The sequence below is a fragment of the Canis aureus genome, chromosome 27 (assembly GCF_053574225.1).
Source record: "Canis aureus isolate CA01 chromosome 27, VMU_Caureus_v.1.0, whole genome shotgun sequence".
Classification (NCBI taxonomy): domain Eukaryota; kingdom Metazoa; phylum Chordata; class Mammalia; order Carnivora; family Canidae; genus Canis; species Canis aureus.
The window spans coordinates 4733494-4739493 of NC_135637.1; the positions used below are offsets into that span (position 1 = coordinate 4733494).

The 6000-nt window shown below is 56.1% G+C and overlaps 1 long non-coding RNA gene across 1 annotated transcript; it reads left to right on the forward strand.

The window, feature by feature from the left end:
- The first annotated feature begins 4497 nt into the window (after positions 1-4497).
- Positions 4498-5606, forward strand: LOC144299693 (uncharacterized). Its single transcript, XR_013366357.1, has 2 exons — positions 4498-5143; positions 5377-5606. It is a non-coding gene; the product is annotated as an uncharacterized LOC144299693 (long non-coding RNA).
- The last annotated feature ends 394 nt before the right edge of the window (positions 5607-6000 follow it).

Below are 6000 nucleotides of genomic sequence, written 5' to 3' on the forward strand. Positions count from 1 at the left end.
CCTTCAGCATGACCCTGGCGGTGGCATGTGCGCTGTGCATGGTGACACCTATGACCTTGTCACCAGGCTGCCATTTCCATCCTGGGGCTGAGAGAGGCTCTGGAAAGCTCCCCCTACACCTTCCCTGCCACGGCGACCATCCTGACCTAGCGGTGGGGTTTAGGAGGGAGTCAGGACAGGGGGCCCAGGGAGGTTTCTCGGGCTGCAGGGATGAGGCCCCTCGGTCCCCCGGCTCCACCCCATACGCGTGTCAACTCTCCTCTCAGCAGGGGCAGCACGAGGATGGGGCCTTGGCAGCATGCCCTCCTTGGGCTCCAACAGGGGAGGCACAGCAGAAGTTGCTGCCCAAGCACCCAGACTCCAGTCGAGAGTCACGGCTGTATGCGTGGTGCTCGGGGATTGTTTTGCAAAGCTCCCACTACACCCTATGGCGCGTTACTTGGATCTGCCCTGAATTTCCTTAAAATCTGCTCAATTACGTTTTTCGCATCAGTCCTAACACTGGCTCCAGTTACGTTAAATAGAGAAATGTGCATCTGGGCTCACCCGAGTCTGTGGACTCAAGGTCCGGGCTGCCTGGCAGACTGTGGATCTTCTATCAACTGAGACACACTCTGTTTCCCTCCATCCCTCCCCAGATAGGCTTCCCTGTGCACAGCCCCCTAGATCTGCACCCAGAGTGGGATCTCGTCCCCAAGCACCTGTTCCTGGTTTGGGCCTACGAGGTCAATTCTGTCCAAGGACAAGAGACAGGAGGCGTTGTGTGTCGAACGCTCAGGGTTCTCCATTTGTGGACAGACTCACACAGGCCTCCTGCCAGATCCCAAGGGCCGCCCCCCATCTAACGATGGGCCAGCGTGGCTATGGCTCCTGCCTCAGGCTGAGGTCCCGGGTCACATCTGATGTCACCCAAGCCATCCATGCAACGTGGGGTGTGAGCGTGAAGGGACACGGGGCTGGGGTGCACGGTAGGCAGAGACTGCTCAGACAAAGGAGCCCCAGGAGGAGCTCTGGGAGGGTACGGAGGCGGGCTCTGCAAAGCCTGCTTGGAGGCAGCCACAGACCCCCTGTGCTCGCCTCCGCAAATCCCCTCTTCCCCCGCACCTCCACCACCTTGGGGGAGATGCCGTGACTACCCCTCCCTCACGCTCTGTCCTTTCTGCTTTCTCTGGCCAGGCCCCCGGTGCTCTGTTCTTTGTGGGTGAAAACCTATCCAACCTCCATGTCAGGTGATGCTGACATGGACCGACCACAGACCTGCGACCTTCCACAACGTAAAGCACACAAAGTGTGTTACTTCCGTGCAACTGTGCAGGATGGATGGTTAGCTTGACTGGATGATTCTCCTCCGCAGTCAGCCAGGGACCCTGAGTTCTGGCTGCCTGTCCGGCACCAGCTTGAGGCTGCTAAGGACATCAGCACCTCACTCAGAATGTGGGCAGGAGACTCCAGGGTCCAGTCCTGGACGGGGGCCCATCCCTTCTGCTCACGAACCACTGGACATAACAGGGTCACAGGAACATGTGAATGCTAGGGAGACTGGGAAATGTAGTCCCACTGGGTGTCTGAAGGCAGGGGGGAGTGGATTTCTCCGGATAGCTGGAGGGGTCAGCCACAGCGCCTTACAAAACTCTGCTGTCTGAGCTAGATGGTGTAAACACACGCCCCTTGCTTCTCCCAGGAAATGCACCTACAAGCCTGGACTGAAGTGCGCCAAGCAGCTCTCTGAAAAGTCCGGGAGGTCCACAGTACAGGATGGAGGGGAAGAGAGCCAGAACTTCAAGTACAACCAGTTCAGGAGTAAGTTTCCTTTTTGCCTCTCTTGGTATCCAAGAGCCTCAACATACACAAGGAGTGAAAATGTGAACCACAAAGTACGATCACAGTAGGCCCTAAAACACGCACAGGGTCTGTATTCTGAACACCGACCTCATCGATGGGACAAGTCAAAGAAGGTCTAAACAAATGGAGGGATATACCACCCTCATGGATTTAAGGATCAGGCGTAGTGATCTCTTCTTCCCAAACAGTCTAAGCGTGTAATACAATACAATACAATTCTCGCAGGATCCACGGGGAGGGAGTGACAAGCTGATTCCAAAACTCCTATGAAAAGGCAAATGAAGTAGAAGAGTCACAATGATTTTGAGGGAGAAAAAGAACTGGGGGAATGCCCTACCCAATTTTAGTAATTCATATAACGTCCCAGTAATCAACGGAGTATGTATTGACAAAAAGCAGAAACATGAGGGAACAAAAGATTCAATCCAGAAGGAGACCCGTAACACTATGGAAACTGACTTTTCACAAAGTTGAGGGTACGTCAGCAGAACGAGTCTAGTCATTAGAACTAATGGTGTTGGAAAGACTGGACAGTCACCTAAAAGATCAAACATCGACCAGAAACCCCGTACCTTATACAAAAATACCGCAAAAGTAGACCACAGATGAAATGTTCCACAATTGGATGGAATTTACTAAAAACCATTGAGTTGTAGGCTCCAATAAGTCAATGTGTGGTACGTAGTTGGTACGTCAGACAGCATGTAGAAGTACCACTGCGTGCCTACGAGAATGGCCAACACTTCCGACCCACGATACAGGGTGCTGCCGTGCCGTGAGCTGCCCGGAGCTCTCATGCCCTGCTAGTGATCCTGAGAGACGGTACGATTCCAGAAAAGTACTGGTGGCTCGTCGAACAGGTACACACGTCCACGCGACCCAGCCAACTCGCCCCTAGATTCTCACCCAAGGAAAATGAAAGCAAACGCCTAAATAAAACCAGGTCCGCAGATGTGCACGGCAGCTTCGTTCGTAACGAGCCACACCGGAAATGACTGAACATCCACCCACAGCTGCACAGATCTACAGGCTGTGGCGCGTCCATGTGCAGACTTGCACAGCCACGGGAAGGGTGAACCACTGACACACAACTACATGGATGAGGCCACAACCATTATTTTGAGGAAAAGAAGCCCAAGTGAGGACAGATCGCAGGCTTCTGTTTATTCAAAAAGAAATCCTAGGAAGTGGAAATGTGTAATAGCGACGGCACACAGAGCGCTCGTCGCCAGGCAGCAGGCAGGGGCAGAAAAGGGAACAAGGGAAGATGCAGGTGATGACGATGCTCATCCTGCTGGCTGCGGTGATGGTTTCACACCGAGTTATCAGCATGAGCTTTGTTTTCTGTCCGCGGTAACTCAACAGAGCTGCGAGAAATAGAGAACAGAGGCAACAAGGAAGATTCAGGGCTTTTCCCAGAACAGCGAGTGCCAAAGTCCAGCCTGCGTGAACTGAAGAAGCCTGCGCTGGGCCCGGGCGTTCCGGCCGCTGAGCTCTCGGGAGACGCTGAGGGGGGAGGGCCCCGCCGCGGCACCCGGGCCTGCCTGAGCCGCGCCTTTCCCCCACGACTGGTGGGGGGCACTGATATCTTCCAGCGGCCAACAGCCCTTCCAGCCGGGAACAGGCTGCTGGGGGCTCGGCCTCTGCAGTGTGGACAGCTGGAGGGTCTGCCGGGCCTGAGCATCTGCAGGTCGGATGAGCAAACCCATTGGTCGCACATCCGGTCCGCGCCCCTGTGGACTTTGCCGAGTGCCTACCCTCAGGAGAAAAGCCTCTGGAAGGGTGACTGGTTTCATCTCATGCGGGAGGCTTAGTCCACGTGTCTCATGCTGGAGAGCTGTCACTCAGGGCTTTCTCCCTGGCAGGGGGCAGCCGGTCCGGGCTTCCAGAGGAGGCCATCTCCGGCTCAGCCCTGACAGCTCATCATCCTGAAGGCAGGAGCTCTGAGCTGAGGGCAGGTGGCCCTCCAGGCCGTGGCCGCAGAGAAGTCATAGCTGGAGGGGCACAGCCTGATGCTCTCAGGGAGCTCAGCAGGGCGCACCCCGGTGAGGTGGGTGGGATGGACGTGGCTAAGCCAGGTGAGGCCCCTGGTGATCAAGGTGAGCACCTCCGTAGCCCGAAGGCCCAGGGTCAGCTCTGCACGTCTCCTGACCTCTTGGACCAGTGCGCGGCGGGCAGGCTCCTTTCACGGCTCATCAGAGGGTGTTTTCCTAGATGTGGTGACATCCTTCTGCAATGGGCCCAAACACATCGTGCCTCCGCCCAGTGTCAGGGGCAGCAGGGCACACTCCTGGCCGGCTGTGTCGGGGGAGGGGGACGGAATACTTGTGAATCCCTCCGAAGTCCTCTAGCCTCCTCCCTCACGCGCCATGTGTGGGCCTGGGGCCGCAGGCAGCACTCACAGCCCAGTCCTGCCTGTCCCCTCCGTGGCCTGGAGGCCCTGCCTCTCACCGCCCCTTTGAGGGGACGTGATGACTCCTGATCCCCTTAGGAGATTGTGCTGCTTCCTTCCTATGATGATCGGATAAGCACAAAGCATTTTTGCCAGCTCCTTACAACCTGCCACAGGCTCTGCTGCCTCAGGGGTCCCCGAATCAGTTCAGAGCTGGTGGTGAGGATTAGGAGTCTCTTCACCAGAAGCGGGGTGACTCTCACACGTCTGACGTGTCACCAGCTTGATCAGATCATCCCACTGAGGACGGTTTTCTGGGTATGCCCTGCATCTGACCAGAAAGCTCGCTATACCCTGATCCCTCACGGAGGACATGCATCGCACATTACTGTTCAGGAGCCTGGGCTGGAGACTATTCTTTCCCACCAACTCCTGAGCACACAAGGTCTTTCCTATAACACAGTCACAAAACCTTCATAAGCAATAATGATGTGTTTATTACAGGACTCGTAAATTAAGCGTCTGAAAAGCAGGGTAGCCCCTGCATGGCTGGTGTCCTGGGGAATGCAGCAGACACGAGGCTCCACCGACTGTCTCAGAGTTGCTGTCTCAGTGGGATGAGGGGCCCAGGTCCTTGCAGGACAGGCACGCCCATGTATTCCTGGGTGCCCAGACCGTGAGGGGGAACGTTGTTGCTCAGCTGTTGCCACAGAATGCTGGGTAACAAATCACCCTCAACCAGAGGCCTAAGCCAGCAGCCACGTGTCCTCACAGGTCGGGCGGCACACACAGATCTCACCTCACACCCAAGACAGCGGCGGGCTGCCTCTGGCCTGGCCTGGTCTGAACCTGCTCCGGAGTCTCCGTGCCACGAGTCTCCTGTCCCCTGGGACCGGCGAGCGAGCCCAGGTATGTCCTTCTCCTGACAAGAGCGGGCACGTGTGTGGGTCCAGGAAACATCAGTGGCTCTTCTGTCCGAAGCAGGGAGCCGGCCCCACCCCTTCAGACTCCGTGTCCTGGTCCAAGCACCACACATGTGCCAACTCAAAGTCCAGGCCCAGGTAGGACGCACAAGGGATGAAGATGAGGGGAGCACGCAACCTGCCATACACTCGACCCTGCACCTCCGACCTTTTCCCCAGATGGGCTGGTTCCCGTTACAAGGAACGGACAGGGCTGAAGGAGAGGAGGGCCATCACAGACGCAGATCACCCCAGCTATTCCGAGCCGCGCCGCCCACCCTGTGCTGGGAGTCGGGGTGTGCGAGCATGAGGTAAGATGCCTGCAGTTATCGTGTGTTTGAACCAACTATATCTTCATTCCACTTCTGAGGATGAATGACCCACAGGAGTCTTTGAGCGAAGGAAGGGGTTTTCTTTTTTGTTATTATTTACTACACGCAGAACAAGGGAGCAGTGTTTTCCCTACAGACAGAATCACACTGTCACACCTACAAAAGACGTTTAATGTCCTAATCCAGTGTGTTGTAATCCAGATTTCATTTTAATTTTCCCCGAATGTCGACAGAATTTTTCTGTGTTGGCGTCATACACAGGGCCCAGCCAGGCCCACCATTACTGTGAAAGCTGACGATTCAAGGGACAGGACTCCACCTGCACCTGTCCTCCCACACATGGCAGCAGAATGAAGCCACTGGGGGCAGAGGCGGGGGGGGGCGGGGGGTAGGCGCGAATGGACGTCATTGTCTCACAGCCTCAATGGAACTGAATCCCTGAGCCAGGCCAGCTTTTCAACCACGGATGAGC